General features: G+C 37.5%; 2 pseudogenes; both read left to right on the top strand.

Annotated features, from left to right (window-relative positions):
• The first annotated feature begins 8,189 nt into the window (after positions 1 to 8,189).
• On the top strand, positions 8,190 to 9,121 carry LOC131395667 (olfactory receptor 9G19-like; annotated as a pseudogene).
• An 8,035-nt stretch (positions 9,122 to 17,156) lies between these two features.
• Positions 17,157 to 18,096, top strand: LOC131395089 (olfactory receptor 9G4-like; annotated as a pseudogene).
• Positions 18,097 to 23,176: the final 5,080 nt, after the last annotated feature.

The following is a 23,176-nucleotide window of genomic DNA, read 5'->3' as shown; positions in this document are numbered from 1 at the left end:
TATCATAGGTAAAATTGGAAGTCCTTGGGAGGTAAAGCAAATATATCAGAAGGAGAGATTTTTTTCAGAGATAATGAAATTATAAGGAATGCAATGCATAGTTCTAACTTCTAGTTTTCAAAGTGCTTAATCACATCTGTGATCTCCTAAAGTCCCACTGAACTAAGCAAAGTAGGTGAGAAAATAGAGTTTTGGAGGTTATAATTTTATTTAAGGTTGGCAGCAGTCAACTAAAATCAAACACAGATCTCTTGGTTCTTAGTCTTAAGCTGCTTCCAGGAATATACTTTGTTGAAAATGACCTTAGCGTCTGACAGCTTTGAAATTCTAAGGGAGTTGAAAGGTCAATTATTCCAATCCTCTTTTGGTTATTATGAAAAATTTCTACTTTGATAATAACTATAGCATTAATATTTATTTTACAGTTAAAAATTATATATTTTCATCATCAAATAGATACAGTTCCAAGAGACGAATTCTCCATTTTTCTAGCTCAATTTAAAGTCCATAGCTAAGCATATGACCAAGATTAAGTTTCTTTTCCCTAGCAGAAGAGATTTTAAAGCCTTGGATCCAATAGCAGAAATACTACATCCCCTGTCAATTCAGAACCCTGACAATCATCATTTAGCCCTTTTTTGATTTTGGTATGTTATAGTAGGGGGCCCCCTGGGTTGTAACATAAAGAAGCAGAGAGAGTGCTTCCCTCAGTGCTGGCAATAATTCAGTCTCCTTCTACTTTCAAGGAAAAGAAGACTATTAGAGATTGAGGTCCATAACATTCTGTATTAGCAAATTACCAAAAACTTGGTGACTTAAAACAACAGAAATTTACTCCTTCATAGTCCTGGAGGTTGAAAATCCAAACTCAATGTCACTGAACCAAAATCAAGGTGTTGGCAAGAACACTCCACCCAGAGGCTCCAGTGGAGAATCCATTCCTTGCCTCCTCTGGCTACTTCTGGTTGCTAGCATTCCCTGTGGTTGTATCACTCCAGTCTCTGCTTCTGAGTTTCCATTGCCTCATCCTCTTTTGTCCATAATCAAATCTCCCTCTGCCTCCCTCACATAAGGATATTTGAGATTGCATTTAAGGCTCATCCTGATAATTTACTCATCTCAAGATTCTTAATTTAATGACTCTTTTCCCATACAAAGTAACATTCAGAGATTTCAGGAATTAGAACATGGATTTATATGGGGTCACTATTCAGCCTACTATATTTCCCCAAATTATTCAGTTTGGACAGTTTAGTTTTTTGGTTTCTTCCTTTCATTTTTAAAAATCTTGATTCTATAGGAAATTCAACTCCATTATGAACACAATTATCCATTGATTAATATGATTACTTACCTTCAGGGTATATTGAGCATCATACAGGTAGCTATTGTCTCAAATTCCTATTATCTAAGTAAATCTATTCTTTTATTCAAGTTATACATTTTCAACTTTATGCAAAGCTGTGTTCTTGGTTGTGGATAAAAAGTCGAAGAGAGGGAGTGACGTCAGCATCATGGCGGAGTGAGCTTTCCTGTGAATTCTTCCCCCACAAGATACAACAAAAGCAACAGCCACAGACCAACAACGGAATCCCAGACAGTGAAAACCTAGAGCGGAGGGATCCACACTGCCGCACATCTGAGAGCGGAACGTGCTGGGCCCCCGGAGGAAGTGGGGAGAGGTAAGGAGAACTCCGCTCCCTCCCCATCAGATCAGCGATCCCGGTCCGCGCGGCTCCCAGAGAGGGGGGAGGGGCGGCCCTCGGCGGGAAACTGTAGCTCTTCGGGCTCTCTCAGCCAGTGGGAAACTCCTGCACAGAGGGCTCAGAGGAGCCACAGGGCTACCATCAACATCTAAGCACCCCAGAGAGCGGATAAAGAGGGGCAAACGAGAAGCCTCCCACGTCAGGGACCCAGAGGGCAAAAGAGAGAGCTCCCCCCTCCCCGCATCCCGGAGTCTGCAGCTCGACCAGACCTAGCGATCCGAGGCAGACCTGAACAAACTGGACTGGACTCGTGGATCGCAGTGGGGAAAAAACAAAAAACAAACAAAAAAAAACTGCGGATCGCAGCAGAAAAACTGGGGCAGAGCGCAGGGGGCTTAGACTACACAGCCCTTTACCACCAGACAGTGGCGGCAGGTGGAAATTGCAACCAGAGACTTCCAGGATGAGGAAAATCAAAACCAACACAGGAACCACAATGCAAAAATATATGAAATCACCAGACCAGAAACAAAATGAAAAGCACCCAGAAATCAACCCCGAAGACACAGAAATCCATAAACTAAATGACAGAGATTTCAAAATAGCTATCATAAAAACGCTCAACAAAATACGAGACAACACAGACAAACAATTCAATGAGATTAGGAGTTTCTTCACAAAAGAGATTGAAATCATAAAGAAAAACCAATCAGTGCTGATGGAGATGAAGAACACAATGGAGGAGATAAAGGAGAATCTGGAATCTTTAAAGAACAGAGCTGACAATATGGAGGAAAGAATTAGTACTTTAGAGGATAGGAATACAGATATACTCCAGATGGAAGAAGAGAGAGAACTAAGACTAAAAAGAAATGAAGAAAGACTCCGAGAAATATCTGACTCTATTAGAAAATGTAACATAAGAATTATAGGCATTCCTGAGGGAGAGGAGAGGGAAAGAGGAACAGAGAGCCTATTCAAGGAAATAATAGCTGAGAATTTCCCAAATCTGGGGAAGGAGCAGGAAATACCAGTAAGCGAAGCCAACAGGACGCCTATATATATTAACAGACAAAGGCCTTCACCACGACACCTAGTGGTAAGGCTAGCCAGGGTCAACGACAAAGAAACAATATTAAGGGCAGCTAGACAAAAACAAAAAATAACGTACAAAGGAACTCCCATCAGGCTCTCAGCGAATTTCTCAACAGAAACTTTTCAGGCTAGAAGAGACTGGAATGATATATTCAAAATACTGAAAGACAAAAACTTTCAGCCAAGAATACTCTATCCAGCAAAAATATCCTTCAAATATGATGGAGAAATAGTAACTCTCCCAGATAAACAAAAGCTAAGGGAGTTCATGGCCACGAGACCCCCACTACAAGAAATACTCAAGAAGGCCCTCAGGCCTGAAAACAAGAAGAGAAAGGGAACACAAAGCTTGGAGGAAGGAGAAAAGTAGGTAGACAAAATCAGAGAAATAGTAGATCTTTACCGGAATAGGTTAGCAACCAATTAAATACTAAACTCAAAGATCAAAGGAAGAAATTCACCAAAAATAAATTTAACCTCATCTCTGTAAACACACAGACACAACACAAGATAGAATAAGGTATAACAAGAGCAACTTAGAAGGGGAAGAGGAAAGTGACTGAATTGACTTAGTATAAGGAAATAGGAGGCTATCAGATAATGGACTATCTCATATACAAGATTTTTTGCCCAAACCTCAAGGTAACCACTAAACAAATAATCAAATTAAAACCACATATGATAAACAAAGAGAAAACTAGAAGAATCATAAGACAGAACAACCAAACTGAATTGGCAGTCCAAAACAAATGGGACAAGAAACAAAGGAAATGCAAAAGAACCAGAAAATAAGTGACAAAACAGCAACATTCAGCCCTCATATTTCAATAATTACCCTAAATGTAAATGGATTGAACTCTCCAATCAAAAGATACAGAGTGGCAGGATGGATTAAAAAGCAAGACCCAACAATATGCTGCCTTCAGGAAACACTTCTTAGCACTAAAGACAAGCACAGGCTCAGAGTGAAAGGATGGAAGACAATACTCCAAGCTAATGGCAAACAAAAGAAAGCAGGTGTTGCCATACTCATATCAGACAAAGTAGACTTCAAGATAAAACAGGTTAAGAAAGACAAAGAAGGGAAATATATAATGATAAAAGGGACACTCCATCAAGAAGACATATCACTTATAAATATATATGCACCCAACATAGGAGCACCAATGTACATAAAACAACTATTAACAAACCTAAAAGGAGAAATCAACAACAACACAATAATAGTAGGGGATCTTAACACCCCACTTACAGCAATGGATAGATCATCCAGACAAAAAGTTAATAAAGAAATATTAGACTTAAATGAAAAACTGGACGAGATGGACCTAGTAGACATATACAGAGCACTCCACCCAAAAACAGCTGACTACACATTCTTCTCAAGCACGCATGGAACATTCTCTAGGATAGACCATACGTTGGGAAACAAAGCAAGCCTCAATAAATTTAAGAAGATGGAAATCATAACAAGCATCTTTTCAGACCATAAGGCTATGAAACTGGAAATGAACCAGGAAAAAAAAACTGGGAAAGTGACAAAAATGTGGAGATTAAACAACATGCTACTGAACAACCAATGGATCATTGATGAAATTAAAGGAGAAATCAAAAACTATCTGGAAACAAACGCAAATGATAACATGCCATATCAAACCATATGGGATGCAGCAAAAGCGGTCCTGAGAGGGAAACTCATAGCGATACAAGCCCACCTTAACAAACAAGAAAAAGCCCTAATAGGCAACCTTAAATTACACCTAACAGAACTAGAAAAAGAAGAACAAACAAAGCCCAAAGCCAGCAGAAGGAGAGAAATAATAAAAATCAGAGCAGGAATAAATGATATTGAGATCAAAAAAACAGTAGAAAGGATTAATGAAACAAAGAGTTGGTTCTTCGAGAAGATAAACAAAATAGACAAACCCTTAGCCAGGCTTACTAAGAAAAAAAGAGAAAAGGCTCAAGTAAATAAAATTAGAAATGAAAGAGGAGAAATTACAATGGATACCATGGAAATACAGAGGATTATAAGAGAATACTATGAGAAATGATATGCCAACAAATTGGACAATCTAGAAGAAATGGATAAATTCTTAGACTTATACAACCTCCCAAAATTGAACCAAGAAGAAATGGAGAATCTGAATAGACCAATAACAAGTAAAGAGATTGAAATAGTAATCAAAAACCTCCCAAAAAATAAAAGTCCAGTACCAGATGGCTTCTCCAGTGAATTTTACCAAACATTCAAAGAAGATTTAATACCCATCCTCCTCAAACTATTCCAAAAAATAGAGGAAGATGGAACACTTCCTGAATCATTCTATGAGGCCAACATCACCCTGATACCAAAACCAGACAAAGACAACACAAAGAAAGAAAATTACAGGCCAATATCGCTGATGAACATTGATGCAAAAATCCTCAACAAAATATTGGCAAACCGAATACAACAATATATTAAAAAGATCATACACCATGATCAAGTGGGATTTATACCAGAGACGCAGGGATGGTTCAACATCCGCAAATCAATCTATGTGATACATCACATCAACAAAACAAAGAGTAAAAACCACATGATCGTCTCAATAGACGCAGAGAAGGCATTTGACAAGATACAACATCCATTTATGATAAAAACTCTCAATAAAATGGGAATAGAAGGAAAGTACCTCAACATAATAAAGGCCATATATGACAAACCCACAGCTAACATCATACTCAACGGGGAAAGACTGAAAGCCATTCCTCTGAGAACAGGAACGAGGCAGGGCTGCCCACTCTCACCACTCCTGTTCAACATAGTACTGGAGGTTTTGGCCAGAGCAATTAGGCAAGAAAAAGGAATAAAAGGAATCCAAATAGGTAACGAAGAAGTGAAACTCTCACTATTTGCAGATGACATGATTGTATATATAGAAAACCCTAAAGAATCTGTTGGAAAACTATTAGAAACAATCAACAACTACAGCAAAGTTGCAGGGTACAAAATCAATCTACAAAAATCAGTTGCATTTCTATATGCTAATAATGAACTAACAGAAAGAGAGCTCAAAAAGATAATACCATTTACAATTGCATCCAAAAGAATAAAATACCTAGGAATAAATCTTACCAAGGAGGTGAAGGACCTATACAATGAGAACTACAAGACATTATTGAGGGAAATCCACGATGACATAAAGAAATGGAAAGATATCCCATGCACGTGGATTGGAAGAATAAACATAGTGAAAATGTCTATATTACCTAAAGCAATCTACAGATTCAATGCAATCCCAATCAGAATCCCAATGACATTCTTCACAGAAATAGAAAAAAGAATACTAAAATTTATATGGGGCAACAAAAGACCCCGAATAGCTAAAGAAATCCTAAAGAAAAAGAACAAAGCAGGAGGCATCACAATTCCTGACTTCAAAACATACTACAAAGCAATAGTAATCAAAACAGCATGGTACTGGTACAAAAACAGACACACAGATCAATGGAACAGAATTGAAAGCCCAGAAATAAAACCACACATATACGGACAGCTAATTTTCGACAAAGGTGCTAAGAACATGCAATGGAGAAAGGAAAGTCTCTTCAATAAATGGTGTTGGGAAAACTGGACAGCCACATGCAAAAGAATGAAAGTGGACCATGTGCTATCGTCATTCACAAAAATTAACTCAAAATGGATCAAAGACCTGAAGGTGAGACCTGAAACTATAAAACTCATAGAAGAAAATATAGGCAACACACTATTTGACATTGGTTTTAAAGGAATCTTTTCGGATGACATGCCTACCCAGACTAGGGAAACTAAAGAAAAAATAAACAAGTGGGACTTTATCAGATTAAAGAGCTTTTATAAGACAAATGAAACCAGAATCAAGATGAACAAACAACCAACCAGCTGGGACAGAATATTTGCAAAACATACATCTGACAAGGGCTTGATGTCCATAATATATAAAGAACTCACACAATTGAACAACAAAAAAACAAACAACCCGATCAAAAAATGGGCAGAGGAAATGAACAGACACTTCTCCAAGGAAGATATACAGATGGCCAATAGGCACATGAAAAGATGCTCAACATCACTAATCACCAGGGAAATGCAAATCAAAACAACACTAAGATACCACCTCACGCCCATTAGAATGGCTATAATCACCAAGACAAAAAACAACAAATGTTGGAGAGGATGTGGAGAAACAGGAACCCTCATACACAGCTGGTGGGAATGCAAATTGGTGCAGCCTCTATGGAAAACGGTATGGAGATTCCTCAAAGAATTAAAAATAGAGATGCCCTATGATCCAGCCATCCCACTACTGGGAATCTATCCAACGCACCTGAAATCAACAATCCAAAGAGGCTTATGCACCCCTATGTTCACTGCAGCATTATTCACCATAGCCAAGAAGTGGAAGCAACCTAAGTGTCCCTCGACTGACGATTGGATTAAGAAAATGTGGTATATATATACAATGGAATACTACTCAGCCATAAAAAAAGACAAAATCGTCCCATTTGCAACAACATGGATGGGCCTGGAGCGTATTATGTTAAGTGAAATAAGCCAGAAAGAGAAAGACAAACACTGTATGATCTCACTCATATGTGGAATATAAACCAACACATGGACAGAGAAAACTGGACTGTGGTTATCTGGGCAGTGGGGGTGGGGGGTGGGCACAAGGGGTGAAGGGAGTCATATATGGGGTGATGGACAAACAAAAATGTACAACCCAAAATGTCACAATGTTAGAAACCATTAAAACATCAATAAAAAAAAAAAAGTCGAAGAGAATATAAATATTGGCTTTGAAGAAATTGCAGTAAAATGCAGTTCCAAAGGTATTCCAATAGATAATTAAAATAATATAGGTGTGCTTCCACATGTAATTCTCTAGAAAAAGACAAAAAGATGAGAAGAGAACAGAAGAGAAGAGAAGAGAAGAGAAGAGAAGAGAAGAGAAGAGAAGAGAAGAGAAGAGAAGAGAAGTCAGTGCATCTTTTCAAATTTTCTTCTTCATATCTTCCACATGGTTCCCAATCACCCTAAATGCAAATAGAAGAGAAGATACACAAATCACTCCCTCCAAAAAGTAGGAAAAATAGTTTAAAAATATAAGGTGACACACACTATGTTATGTGCATAGTAACTCATCTCTCAGGGCAGCATAGAATAATTTCCCAGTTATCCGCAAGAATGATACACAGTTCAGCATATACGTCTCACAATTTACACAGTAAAAGCATCAGTTGGATTTTTTAATCATTTAAAATGACAAATGATGGGGGAGCTGATATACTAATATATTAAATCAAATCATGACATTATTTATTAATGTCTTCACAGAAAAGGACCATAGAAACCCAAAATCAATGGATGAGAAAAATTCCACCAAAGTGAAAGAGTTCATACTTTTGGGGTTCACAGAAGACCTGTGGTTACAGAAAGTGCTCTTTTTCATCTTCCTCATCATTTATGTCATCAGTCTCTTAGGGAACATCACCCTGGTTTCTCTGATCTGTACTGATTCTCCACTCCACACACCCATGTATTTTTTCATTGGAAACCTGTCATTCCTGGATCTCTGGTATTCTTCTATGTCCCCAAACTCCTGATGACCTGCATCTCTGATGACAAAAGCATCTCCTTTGCTGGCTGCCTAGCTCAGTTCTTCTTCTCAGCTGGTCTGGCCTATAGTGAATGTTACCTGTTGGCTGCCATGGCTTATGACCGTTACATGGCCATCTCTAATCCCTTGTTTTATTCCCAGGCTATGTCTGCAAGGTTATGTGCCAGTCTTGTTGCAACTTCGTATATTGCTGGCTTTCTTAATTCAACTATCATCACTACTGAAACATTTACTCTGAGCTTCTGTGGCAACAACATCATTGACGATTTTTTCTGTGATGTGCTCCCCCTTGTAAAATTGGCCTGTGATGTGAAGGAGAGCTACCAGGCTGTGCTCTATTTTGTACTTGCCTCCAGTGTCATCACTCCTGCCATGCTTATTCTTGCCTCTTACCTCTTCATTATTGCTGCCATCTTGAGGATCCACTCCACCCAAGGCCACCTCAAGGCTTTCTCCACTTGTGGCTCTCACCTGACAGCTGTCACCTTGTACTATGGTTCAAGTCTCTTTGTTTACTCTCGACCAAGTGCTAGCTATGTACTAGAGAGGGATAAAGTTGTGTCGGTGTTCTATACTGTGGTGATTCCAGTGTTGAATCCCTTGATCTATAGCTTAAGAAATAAAGATGTTAAAGATGCCCTGAAGAAAATGTTATATAGAGCAAAGTTTTCTTAAATGGAAATATATGGTGAACAATGACTATATTTTATTTCACAGATTATCTCCCTGTCATTGTTTTCAGACTGTACTCTCAGAAATACACAAAAGAAGAAAACAAAAAGAAATCTTTGGATAATGTTGAAACACCAGTCTGTATTTGTTTTTTAAGTTGGCACTGATGTATTTGAATGTGTTTTTAAAATGAATAAGGCTGGGGCATTTGGAAAAACTGCTACATCTGCTAGCTTGATACAGCGTTTATAAAATTACTGGAATTCTAGAAGGTTGAAAGAAAGAAGTTTTTTTTTTCTTCTAATTTTCAATTGACAGTTTATAAGTCACTTGCATGTATAATATTATAATCTATAATTGGGAGTAATAAAATTGGTGACAGAGTCATTGCCTGGTTCAGATGGATTAAATGACTTCCTTCAAATCATGTAGTTCATTGGTGAGAAAATAGGAATGCCAAGCCAAAACTTCTGACTGCAAAGGTTTTTACCCCAGTTGTTGGGAGACAGAGTCAGATAGGAGGTCGTATGTAAAATGTCTACTGTAAAATGCAATTGGAAATAAATTTATTTTTTCTTTCTGATTCTCATTTCTTGGCTTACCACGATGTGAAGATTTCCCTGGCAATAGATAGAGGAGGGAATAAATATCTTTACTAGAGTCACTGCGAGCTTTTCAATAAAGAGTATTTTCCCCCAAAATTAAAGAATTAAGGATAAAAATATAGCAGCTGTCTGAAATAGACAGAAATGGAGATGTAGATAGAAATAGACAGATAAGTAGAGAAATAGAGAAAGAAATTTCAAAAAGCTTTACATCCAGGAAAAGATTTAAAGTGAAATTGTCTCCTAGGTGCAGCAATGATTGATAACAATTAAGGTTCTATGAATATTTATATTTCTTTGGTTGGTCAGAGTTGTGTATGTATTAATGAATAACGAGAGAATATTTCATTATGACGCACCACCTTTCCTAATTTAATAGCCTTTCTACATATAAAACATGGGATGGCACCAACATAAAAAAGCCCTAGTGTTGATAAGCAAGTACATTAGTTTGCTAGGGCTCCCACAAAAAAATACCACAGACTGGGTCGTGTTAACAACAAAAATTTATTTTCTCACAGTTCTGGAGGCTAAAACGCCAAGATTCACGTGCCATCAGGGTTACTTTCTTCTGAGGCATCTTTCCTGGGTTTGAAGATGGCCACCCGCTTGCTGTGTCCTCACGTGGTTTTTTCTCTGTGCACACCCATCCCTGGTGTCTCTTTGGGTGTCCCAATATCTATTTCCCCTTTTTTTAAAGAGACACCAGTCAGATTTGTTTAGCACTCACCCTAACCACATCATTTTAACTTCATTACCTCTGTAAAAGCCCTATCTCCAAATATAGCCACATTCTGAGTTACTGGGCATTAGTGCTTCAACACATGAATTTCAGGGGATACAATTTAACCTATAACATCAGGGATTGATAAGAGTTTCTTTTTTTTTTTTTGTGAGGAAGATCAGCCCTGTGCTAACATCTGCCAATCTTCCTCTTTTTTTTTTTTTTGGCTGAGGAAGACTGGCCCTGGGCTCACATCCGTGCCCATCTTCCTCCACTTTATATGGGATGCCACCACAGCATGGCTTACCAAGCTGTGCATTGGTGTGCACCCGGTATCAGAACCAGGGAACCCCAGGCCACCACGGAGCGTGACCACTTAATCGCTTGGCTGGCCCCAATAGGAGTTTCTTGATGAATGAGATAAGGGAGGATAGCCTAGAAGAGAGAGAAGAGCATATGGGAAGGAAAAAAATTATAGACTGTATAACATATTCTGGAAAAGTCTAATTAGTACAATTAGAGAGTTTCTATCATCAGAAATGTTAAATGATTCTATTGTAACTCAGATCTCTTAAGATAGTGTACTCAGTAAAATATTCCACATTTCATCTTATCCTAATTAGTATATGATCTCCATTCTCCAAATTAATTCTAATTGAGTCCCTGGAGACTGAGGTACATATCTCTGGGATGCTCTGTGGAAGGAGTCCCAAAGGGCTGTTGAGAAAATACACATATTGGGTCCAACAGAACACACCAAAACATCAGAGGAGAAGAAAAAGAGTGTCACTTCCTGGAGTGTCCTTCCTGACCAAGGGTAAGCAACTGCATCAGGAGAAGCTAAGTGGTTTGGCTTCTCTGTGACCTCAGATGCAATTAGAAGGGTGATACAGAGTCTGACCTGGCTCTCAAAGTATCGTTGTTATGCCAAACGCACACACACCTACACCCTAAATAGAATTCGAACCAATGGTATATGTGACTTTCATGTAGAAATCAATATTCAGTGTGGTGGTTATGCTGAGTCATCATATATTCACTTACACAGTAGAGAAATCAAGGGGACAAAAAAGGTGACATGCTTTTTCACTCCAGTGGTTGTGGTACTCTGTGCTGTCCAAACTACTAATTTATGGTGTTTTCATTTCTTTACACTCATTTTCAGGTGCTAGAGGGACATATTCTTCCACAGAATTTTAAGTGCTCTAGTGAAGGGAGCAGGGAACAGAGCTTCTACAGGAGAGGAAACACACACAACTTGAGAAGCCGTTCTGCACGGAATGCTTAGCATGATCAGCTCTGATATTTTCTGTGTCTTTTATTTCACATTCACATTTTAGTTGCAATTCATTTCAAATTCAAAGTGGACTTTAGTCCATCTTGATGGTTATGAGGTTGATGGTAATGAGTCCCCTCTTTATTTACTCTTCCTTCTTATTACTAATAATGACACTGATCCAGGAAAGTCCACGTGAGGGTAGATTAGCCCTGAATAGTTAGAGCTAGGTTAGTAGTAGACAATAATTTGAGAAAAATAGGTTTAAGATATAAAGGTAATTACCCAATTACTTATTCTAGAAATATTTATTAAGTGCCAGTTAGTTACTAGGAACTGTTCTGTATGCTGGGATACAGCAGTAAACAAAACAAAATATCTTTTTTTCTCCATAGTTAATGCATTCTCATTGGGAAAAATGGACAATAAACTTAACAAACAGGAGTTTGATGATGACGATAGGTCTGCGAGAAAATAGAGCAGAGTCTGAGCAGAAAAAGAAGGATGGGGATTGTTCATGAGAAGGGGGCATGGAATTTAAAATAGTGATGAGGATGGGTCTTAGTCAAAAAACGGCATTTAAATAGCACTTAAAGATAGCACTTAAAGGAGATAAGAATGTGAGGCTTGCAAATATCTGGGGATAGTTTTTCAGGCAGAGGAACAGTCAGTTCAGAAATTTTTGATGCTGAGGCAGGGCTGGCATTTTTGAGAAACAGTGAGAAAGTCAGCAAAACTGGAGTAGAATGAAGCAAGAGGTGAGTCTTTGGGGATATGGACCTGAAGGTAATAGAGAGCTGCCTCTGTGAGGACATTTAGGTCATTGAATGAAATTTGACTTTAACTTAGAATAAACTGCAAATACTTTAGGGTGGTTTTAAGAACAGGCCTAAAGTGATTAGCCTTATTACTATTTTTTTGTAAAGGACCACACTGACTGAGATATTGAAAATAGGCTATAGAGGGACAGGAGTGCAGACCAGTTAGAAGACTATCACAATATTCCTGGCAAAACACGATGATGTTTTGGACGTGAGTGGTAATGGTGGAGGTGGTAGGAAGTGCTCAGATTCAGGGTAGGTCTTATAGGTAGGGGCACCAGCATTTCCTGGAAGACTGAAGAGGAGGTAGAAGAGAAAGTGGGTAAGTTGTTTCCTAATTTGTGTCTTGAGAAACTAGAAGAGTAGATTTATTATCTGATATGAGAAGTGAGCAGATTGATCAATTTTTGGGAGTAAATATTAGGAAATCAGCTTTAAACACACAAAGTTTGAAATATTTTTGACTCATCTCTTATAATTCTAACACTCAATCTCTTATAATTGAGTGTTAGCACTCAAAAGAAACTTAGGCATATTTTAGTGGTAGAATTTTTAATTGAGAGTCATAATGACAAAATCAATGTATAGATTTCTGGGGATCTTGGAACCCACTAAAATTGTGTGTGCTTATACCTATAAATAGTTTGGAGGCTGGAGAGAAGAAGCATTGCTTCTATCACATTCTTTAAGAAGTCCGTGAATCTAAAAGTTTAAGAGCCATTAAATTTTTAATGAAACAAAGGATACCACAGTTAGAGAATATACACAATTTCACATGATTGATTTTTAGGGAAGGAAGAATGAATACGCAAATCTTAAAGTGAAAAGAAGAATGCTCTTATCTTTGGTACATTCCATCTCTCACTTCAACCAAGGCGATGAGAATGCCCCATGTATCCAAAAATATATGAACCTATAAGGATTGTTAATCTATTCTAACACACTGTATTGTTGTAGATGAGGTTTCTACACTTATCTTTATGATGGATTCTATAAGAGATGTTAACAAATTGGTATCGTAGAAGGTGGGTACTGGAAAAGGATCAGCCAGTTTTTCATGTGGGTGAAATTATGTTCCAGAGAGGACATGTGATGCTCTTAAATGCACACTGGTGATTAGCCTCAGGCTCCATTCCTATCACAAGACCCCTCAATCCAAGGCCAATGAACTGTGCACTTCCAAGCCTGCCACTCCTGTGTCAAATTGCATGTGAGTATGTAACAAATATATTAACTCTCAGGGTCTAGAAAGATTCTGAAGGACACCACCATATTGGATTAAATTATTTCGTTGTAGAAAAGCGGCTTTATTTTTTTTCCCTCAAGCTCAGATTTTGTAAATAAGTCATGTATTATTTGGAGGCTGTTAAAGACTTTCCCAAGATTGTAGAGCTAACATTGGGTAGAATCAAGATTTGAACACAAGTGCCTTTTCAATTGTGCAAATATACAAGTCTGCCTATTCCAAACCTGTCTGCTCTCAGCTGGGTTTGCTCATAGCTCTGTGTTTAGCTATTGGCTCAGTTGGGGGCTGGATGATGAAGAATGGACCCACTAACATGACTGGGGGCCAGCTTGCTGTCAGCTGGTGTCACAAAGAGAATGCAGCCAGATATCTCACTATTCAGCAAGCTAACTGTGGCTTATTTATATTGTGGTGGCAGGATTCCAAAAGCAAGAAGAGAAGTGTGCAAAGGCTCTTGAGACCCAGGCTTTGGCATCTGCATAGCACTGCCTATTCTGTGAACTATTGGCCAAAACAAACCACAAGGCCATGCAGACTCTAGGGTAGAGTAACAAAATCTACTCTTGAAATCAAGAAATCAGTAAAGACTTGTAGTCTTTTGTAAAAATTTTGAAATATATCACATAGATTATTGCTTTGTGGTTATTTACTTCTTTCTCTTTTAAATATTAGAACTTTCATACAAAATATAACGTGATGAATTTGTGATACAGTTATGCTTTACACAGAAGTCAGAATGAGGACCATATCATTCTTTTAACTGAATGGTCTAAACCTTTAATCAAATTGATTTATCCACTTCATCCAAACTTTGTGGTTTCTTGTAAAAACAGAGGAGATGCTTTCATTACCAACCAATACTTTGAAAGGATCTTGTCTTTTAGAGTTTTCTTGTATTTTGAGGTTAAATTACTATATAAATACACATCCATGGCTAGAAGAGAGATTGAGACTGACAGTCTTTGAGTCTTGTCTATCAGGATAAAGTCCCAGTTAAACAATCCCTAGTAATTCTATCTGGAAGTTTGAATGCCTCTCTTTCCTGCCTTTACCAGAGGACTGGTTTCAACAGGTCATAGAAGAGTGAAGATTTCAGAGAGATTCCTAAGAGGCAACTTTTCCTCCCTTTCAATCCGTTCTCTGATCTGCAGCCAAAGTAAACTAAAAATATAAATCTCATCATGCTCCTTCCTCACAAATGGCTTCCATTTGTCTTGGTTTAAAAGCCAAAATCCTCAATATGGCTTTCAGTAAGCTTTGCGAGCTGCTAACTCTTGTGGCTCATCCCTGGTTCCCCTCTCCATCCCAATATCTTTATTTAACCTCTTTCAGCTCCTTGAACTCAGCAGACTCTCTCTAGGAAGGGCTGTGTTATATGTTCTTTCTTCTCATGGAACTTCTCTTCCCTCTCACCTTACCCTGACGATGGGTTCAATGCTCAGGTCTCATCTGAAGATCTCTTCTTCTGAGAAGACTTTGAGTTTAGACCAGAAAACTTATTTTATCAGTTATTTGCCTCTTTAGAGGGTAGTAGAAGAGAAGTAGTAATTGGCTCTGTCTTGATATTTCACTTTTTTCCCCGAATTATATTATACTAAAAATGAACTTAGTTAAGTCCCAGATATTTTTCCTTATTTAGGACAAGTGATAACATACCAGAGAAAGTTCATAGTAACTACTGAGAAGGTGGCTATAACCCACCATTTTATACATTATCAATATAAAAACGATACATTCCTGCCAAGATAATTCTACTGAAGCTTCAGCATATTCAGAAAAACATTGTACTGTACAAATGAATAACTGCTATATAGTATAGCACTATAACTGTGAAGCTCCCAGCATGTTTGAGAATATTATGGGGAAATCATTCATGTCAGTGATATAGTTTGGTTGAAGTACTAAATTGATGAGGACAAGTGGTGAGGGAGAAGTTTATAAAGGTAAGTTAGAGCAAGTTTATAGAACCTCGTGTGTATGCCTAAAGCATCTGTACTTTGTGTGCTAACAAGAAAAGATCCAATATATACTAGTTAAAAAATGGAATGGTCTTCAGGACTCCAAGCTGCATTTACCACAGTGCCATTAATGAAGTCACATTCTCTATGAACATCATCACCTACATTTGAAAGGTTAAGATACCTCAATAACTAACAAGTCAGAACAGTAACGTTGAGGAATAAAACTTGGATTTGCATTATAGTTACAACATTGACTCTGGCTTAGCGCAAAGGTAAATGTTTTAAACATTGAAGTAAATCACAGTCCTCTTAGTTTTAGCTTTCTCCCACGGCCTTTACACCTAAGGGAAGGTCAGCTGACTACTGGGGCATCAACTCTAATTCTGTAATGTTTTATGTTAGATACCTCCTTTTAGCTTCTCTCTGAGAGCTTTGGAACTTCAACTTTGAAGGATTCATGATGTCTTAATATATCCTTGACACCAAAATTTGGATCTTCCTAATGTTCATCATCCACTATGTGAAAAAACGCCTCAACTCTGTATATAAACCTCACATCAACTAGAGAAGAGTGCAAAAAAAAAAATAGTGTTTAAAAAAAGAGCTTTTTAAAGCTCTTTTCAATAGGTAACAAAATTCAGGTTGTCAGAGGATGATAGGATTGCCTTAGCTAGGAGAACAAGAAAGAAAATAATTCACCTATAAAAGACACAATGACTTAACAGTTGAGAGCATATGTCCTTGATAAAGATAATCCTGGGTTGAAATACCAGCTGTGCTGTAGACTAATTCTGTGATGTTGAAAATGTTGCCTAAACTTCATGAGCATCATAATAACAGTTACCTTATAAAGTTGTGGAAAGGATTAAGTGGGTTAAGTATAGGACTCAGGATACTATCTGTATGTAGTGGTAATATATATACACATATATTTTCTACTTGTACTAATAAGAGCAGCAGTAGGATATTATATTTGTTTGTGTATAACCACCAGCACAATGCCTGACATAAATTCTCGATAATACATGAAGGATACTCAAATTTTTTGAGTGCTCACTATGTACTGAACACTGGGCTGGGTGTTTCGATGTATATATTCTTCACTTGATTAGACAACCTGTGAGGGGGCTTCATTTTTCTCATGTGTTTGGTGAGACTAAGGGACTTGCCTTGCATTAAACAATTAGTAAGTAAAAGTCTTAATTCCAAAATCAGATTATACTCCAATTCTAGTGGTTCCCAAGTCTCAGACTGAAATTATATCATTCTAGATAATAATAGATAAAAGTCCACAAGCCTCTAGTAATTGTTGACTTAATAGATACCTTTGTTTATTTCTTTCAATAGAAAAATAATAAATGATTTTTTTTCTCGTAACCTTTATCAGACTTTCTCTTCTGTGGACATGGAAGTCGGAAATCGCACCACCCTGACTGAATTCATCTTGGTGGGCCTCTCAGCAAACCCCCATGGCAGCTGATTCTCTTTGGAATATTTCTGATGCTCTACTTGATGACCGTGTCAGGGAACATAACACTGGTTATCTTAATCCATATCGATTCCCACCTGCACACGCCTATATATTTTTTCATTTGCAATCTGTGGTTTTTGGACTTCTGGTACACCTCTGTGTATACTCCCAAAATCCTGGCCATTTGTGTCTCAGAAGATAAGTGCATTTCCTTGGCTGGATGTGGAGCCCAGTTGTTCTTTTGTTGTGCTGTAACCTACACTGAGTGCTATCTCTTAGCAGCTGTGGCCTATGACCGCCACGTGGCCATCTGCAACCCATTACTTTATTCAAGCACTATGTTCAATTCTCTCTGTACTCGACTCGTTGCTGGCTCCTACATAGGAGGCTTCCTGAGCGCCGTAGCCCATATTGCCAACACTTTCCACCTGAGTTTCTGTGGTAAAAATATCATTGACCACTTCTCTGATGCACCACCACTGGTAAAAATGTCTTGGACAGACACTCAGGTCTGTGAAAAAGTCCTCCTGGGTGTGGTGGGCTTCACTGTCCTCTCTAGCATTTTTACTATCCTGATTTCTTATTTCAACATCCTTCTGGCTATCCTGAGGGTCCAAACAGCCTGAGGAAGGTATAAGGCCTTCTCTACCTGTGCTTCTCACGTAATCTCAGTCACGCTTTTCTATGGATCCTTGCTCTTCATATATTCAAGGCCAAGTTCCACCTACTCCCTGAGGAAGTGACTGCTCTGTTCTACACTGTGGTCAACCCAGTGCTCAACTCTGTGCTCAACTCTCTCGTCTATAGCCTGAGAAACAAAGATGTCCAAGAGGCCTTCTGGAAGGCAACGTAGACCATAAGGCCAGAGAGATAAAGCTCATCTTTTTGCAGAATGCTCTAAAAGTATTTTACAAACGTTTAGTTATACACATATTTGAAAACATTACAATATTTCAAGTAAATTCATCAAACTGTACTTAAAACAATGAAACATTAAACAAACCACTCTTAATTGTTTATTTTTATTTTGTTGTAATTACAATATTTTAAACCTGAAATATTGGGTTGTTGGATGTCCCACAATATTGACATTTCGCAGTATAGATTTTTTAAAATTTATCCTCTTGATGCTCTTTGGGGGATTTGGAAAGAGAAAAGAAGAATCAGATGGTTTTTGTGGGTAAAGTTTGACTTTGAAGTTTGGCAAGCAAACTTTATTGTGTGGGGGAAAACCTTTGGAATGGTTAAAGTGGTGGAAATTTGCTTAAGATTTTCCAAATATTTATTTCTTCATAAAGCATTCCCTCCAAATTCCTTCATAATGCTCTAATTGAGTATATAGAAAATGTCTTTGTAAACTTTTTGCATTCTATGTCAATTTAACACTAGACAAATCTTTAAGAGTTGTTATTACCAAAAACAAATAGATAAATAAATAAAAAATAGAAAACAAAACAACCAAAACACTTTTCTAAATCCATGGAGAAAGATGTGTCTTTAGGATTGTATATCACTATAAAACAGTGATCTCTTCCACAGAGAATGAGTACTCTGCATTCCTGTCTCTCATTCCATACCGCTCCATATTCCCTATGAAACAAAATAACATCAAGGGGATCAAACTGCAACAAACAAATCAACAAGCAAAAACCCACTATATTCTAGACTCAAAGCTTGTTTTTTTGTTTCTTCCCCACCAGAAGATTTTAAGTACGAAGAAAGTTACAGCTAATATTCAGTATGTGGCAGATAGTTGATATTTTTTTCAATACTCTTTATAACAACACTACAAATTAAGGATTATTAGTTATACTTGACAAATGGTTAGTTTGAGCCTAAGAACTTAGAAGTTTGTTACTGAAATATTATAGCTATTGTTTTAATGAGTGCATTTATAAAATGCACAAATTTAAATTTTAAAACATGTAGTTGTAGTCGCTTCACCATTTGTATTAGCTCTGACATTTGTGATCTTTCTTTTCATCTGCATATATTATCTAACCCATCACTGCCCTCTCTCTTTTCATCACAAAATTCTTAGCATTCCTCATTCTTCCCTTGCTACAGAAGCTCTGTTTGTATTGGACAGGAAGGATTTTGGGTGTATTGCACAAACCTCAAGAATCCATGTAACATTTTCTTCACATCCCTGTAATGCCCGTAATGTAGGGGGAAAAAATGGGGTCAATCTCAGGGTAGATAGTTAAGTAAAATGTAATTCTTTGGGATACTAGAAGTAATGTATACACTTCTATTTTGCACTAAACCCTGATGCTGCTTTCTAAAAATCTATATTAATATTAAATTGAACCTATACTCTACAGTATATAGTTCAGTCACTAAAACAAAACAAACTAATACAAGAAATAAAATCTCTTTCACTGGATTTCTGTGAAGAGGAAAATAAAGCTTTTTTTTTTTAATTTGTTTTTTTATTGGTGTTTTAATGGTTTCTAACATTGTGAAATTTTGGGTTGTACATTTTTGTTTGTCCATCACCCCATATATGACTCCCTTCACCCCTTGTGCCCACCGCCCACCCCCACTGCCCGGGTAACCACAGTCCAGTTTTCTCTGTCCATGTGTTGGTTTATATTCCACATATGAGTGAGATCATACAGTGTTTGTCTTTCTCTTTCTGGCTTATTTCACTTAACATAATACGCTCCAGGCCCATCTATGTTGTTGCAAATGGGACGATTTTGTCTTTTTTTGTGGCTGAGTAGTATTCCATTGTATATATATACCACATTTTCTTAATCCAATCGTCAGTCGAGGGACACTTAGGTTGCTTCCACTTCTTGGCTATGGTGAATAATGCTGCAATGAACATAGGGCTGCATAAGCCTCTTTGGATTGTTGGTTTCAGGTGCGTTGGATAGATTCCCAGTAGTGGGATGGCTGGATCATAGGGCATCTCTATTTTTAATTCTTTGAGGAATCTCCATACCGTTTTCCATAGAGGCTGCACCAATTTGCATTCCCACCAGCTGTGTATGAGGGTTCCTGTTTCTCCACATCCTCTCCAACATTTGTTGTTTTTTGTCTTGGTGATTATAGCCATTCTAACGGGCGTGAGGTGGTATCTTAGTGTTGTTTTGATTTGCATTTCCCTGATGATTAGTGATGTTGAGCATCTTTTCATGTGCCTATTGGCCATCTGTATATCTTCCTTGGAGAAGTGTCTGTTCATTTCCTCTGCCCATTTTTTGATCGGGTTGTTTGTTTTTTTGTTGTTCAATTGTGTGAGTTCTTTATATATTATGGAGATCAACCCCTTGTCAGATGTATGTTTTGCGAATATTCTGTCCCAGCTGGTTGGTTGTTTGTTCATCTTGATTCTGGTTTCATTTGTCTTATAAAAGCTCTTTAATCTGATAAAGTCCCACTTGTTTATTTTTTCTTTAGTTTCCCTAGTCTGGGTAGGCATGTCATCCGAAAAGATTCCTTTAAAACCAATGTCAAATAGTGTGTTGCCTATATTTTCTTCTATGAGTTTTATAGTTTCAGGTCTCACCTTCAGGTCTTTGATCCATTTTGAGTTAATTTTTGTGAATGGCGATAGCACATGGTCCACTTTCATTCTTTTGCATGTGGCTGTCCAGTTTTCCCAACACCATTTATTGAAGAGACTTTCCTTTCTCTATTGCATGTTCTTAGCACCTTTGTCGAAAATTAGCTGTCCGTATATGTGTGGTTTTATTTCTGGGCTTTCAATTCTGTTCCATTGATCTGTGTGTCTGTTTTTGTACCAGTACCATGCTGTTTTGATTACTATTGCTTTGTAGTATGTTTTGAAGTCAGGAATTGTGATGCCTCCTGCTTTGTTCTTTTTCTTTAGGATTTCTTTAGCTATTCGGGGTCTTTTGTTGCCCCATACAAATTTTAGTATTCTTTTTTCTATTTCTGTGAAGAATGTCATTGAGATTCTGATTGGGATTGCATTGAATCTGTAGATTGCTTTAGGTAATATAGACATTTTCACTATGTTTATTCTTCCAATCCACGTGCATGGGATATCTTTCCATTTCTTTATGTCATTGTGGATTTCCCTCAATAATGTCTTGTAGTTCTCATTGTATAGGTCCTTCACCTCCTTGGTAAGATTTATTCCTAGGTATTTTATTCTTTTGGATGCAATTGTAAATGGTATTATCTTTTTGAGCTCTCTTTCTGTTAGTTCGTTATTAGCATATAGAAATGCAACTGATTTTTGTAGATTGATTTTGTACCCTGCAACTTTGCTGTAGTTGTTGATTGTTTCTAACAGTTTTCCAACAGATTCTTTAGGGTTTTCTATATATACAATCATGTCATCTGCAAATAGTGAGAGTTTCACTTCTTCGTTACCTATTTGGATTCCTTTTATTCCTTTTTCTTGCCTAATTGCTCTGGCCAAAACCTCCAGTACTATGTTGAACAGGAGTGGTGAGAGTGGGCAGCCCTGCCTCGTTCCTGTTCTCAGAGGAATGGCTTTCAGTCTTTCCCCGTTGAGTATGATGTTAGCTGTGGGTTTGTCATATATGGCCTTTATTATGTTGAGGTACTTTCCTTCTATTCCCATTTTATTGAGAGTTTTTATCATAAATGGATGTTGTATCTTGTCAAATGCCTTCTCTGCGTCTATTGAGACGATCATGTGGTTTTTATTCTTTGTTTTGTTGATGTGATGTATCACGTTGATTGATTTGCGGATGTTGAACCATCCCTGCGTCTCTGGTATAAATCCCACTTGATCATGGTGTATGATCTTTTTAATATATTGTTGTATTCGGTTTGCCAATATTTTGTTGAGGATTTTTGCATCAATGTTCATCAGCGATATTGGCCTGTAATTTTCTTTCTTTGTATTGTCTTTGTCTGGTTTTGGTATCAGGGTGATGTTGGCCTCATAGAATGATTCAGGAATTGTTCCATCTTCCTCTATTTTTTGGAATAGTTTGAGGAGGATGGGTATTAAATCTTCTTTGAATGTTTGGTAAAATTCACTGGAGAAGCCATCTGGTCCTGGACTTTTATTTTTTGGGAGGTTTTTGATTACTATTTCAATCTCTTTACTTGTGATTGGCCTATTCAGATTCTCCATTTCTTCTTGGTTCAATTTTGGGAGGTTGTATAAGTCTAAGAATTTATCCATTTCTTCTAGATTGTCCAATTTGTTGGCATATAATTTCTCATAGTATTCTCTTATAATCCTCTGTATTTCCATGGTATCCGTTGTAATTTCTCCTCTTTCATTTCTAATTTTATTTACTTGAGCCTTTTCTCTTTTTTTCTTAGTAAGCCTGGCTAAGGGTTTGTCTATTTTTTTTATCTTCTCGAAGAACCAACTCTTTGTTTCATTAATCCTTTGTACTGTTTTTTTGGTCTCAATATCATTTATTTCTGCTCTGATTTTTATTATTTCTCTCCTTCTGCTGGCTTTGGGCTTTGTTTGTTCTTCTTTTTCTAGTTCTGTTAGGCGTAATTTAAGGTTGCCTATTAGGGCTTTTTCTTGTTTGTTAAGGTGGGCTTGTATCGCTGTGAGTTTCCCTCTCAGGACCGCTTTTGCTGCATCCCATATGGTTTGATATGGCATGTTATCATTTTCGTTTGTTTCCAGATAGTTTTTGATTTCTCCTTTAATTTCATCAATGATCCATTGGTTGTTCAGTAGCATGTTGTTTAATCTCCACATTTTGGTCACTTTCCCAGTTTTTTTTTCCTGGTTCATTTCCAGTTTCATAGCCTTATGGTCTGAAAAGATGCTTGTTATGATTTCAATCTTCTTAAATTTATTGAGGCTTGCTTTGTTTCCCAACATATGGTCTATCCTAGAGAATGTTCCATGCGCGCTTGAGAAGAATGTGTAGTCAGCTGTTTTTGGGTGGAGTGCTCTGTATATGTCTACTAGGTCCATCTCGTCCAGTTTTTCATTTAAGTCTAATATTTCTTTATTAACTTTTTGTCTGGAT

The sequence above is a fragment of the Diceros bicornis genome, chromosome 31 (assembly GCF_020826845.1).
Source record: "Diceros bicornis minor isolate mBicDic1 chromosome 31, mDicBic1.mat.cur, whole genome shotgun sequence".
Classification (NCBI taxonomy): Eukaryota; Metazoa; Chordata; class Mammalia; order Perissodactyla; family Rhinocerotidae; genus Diceros; species Diceros bicornis.
Note: the sequence above shows the minus strand (reverse complement) of the source record. Positions and strands in the feature narration are given on the sequence as shown.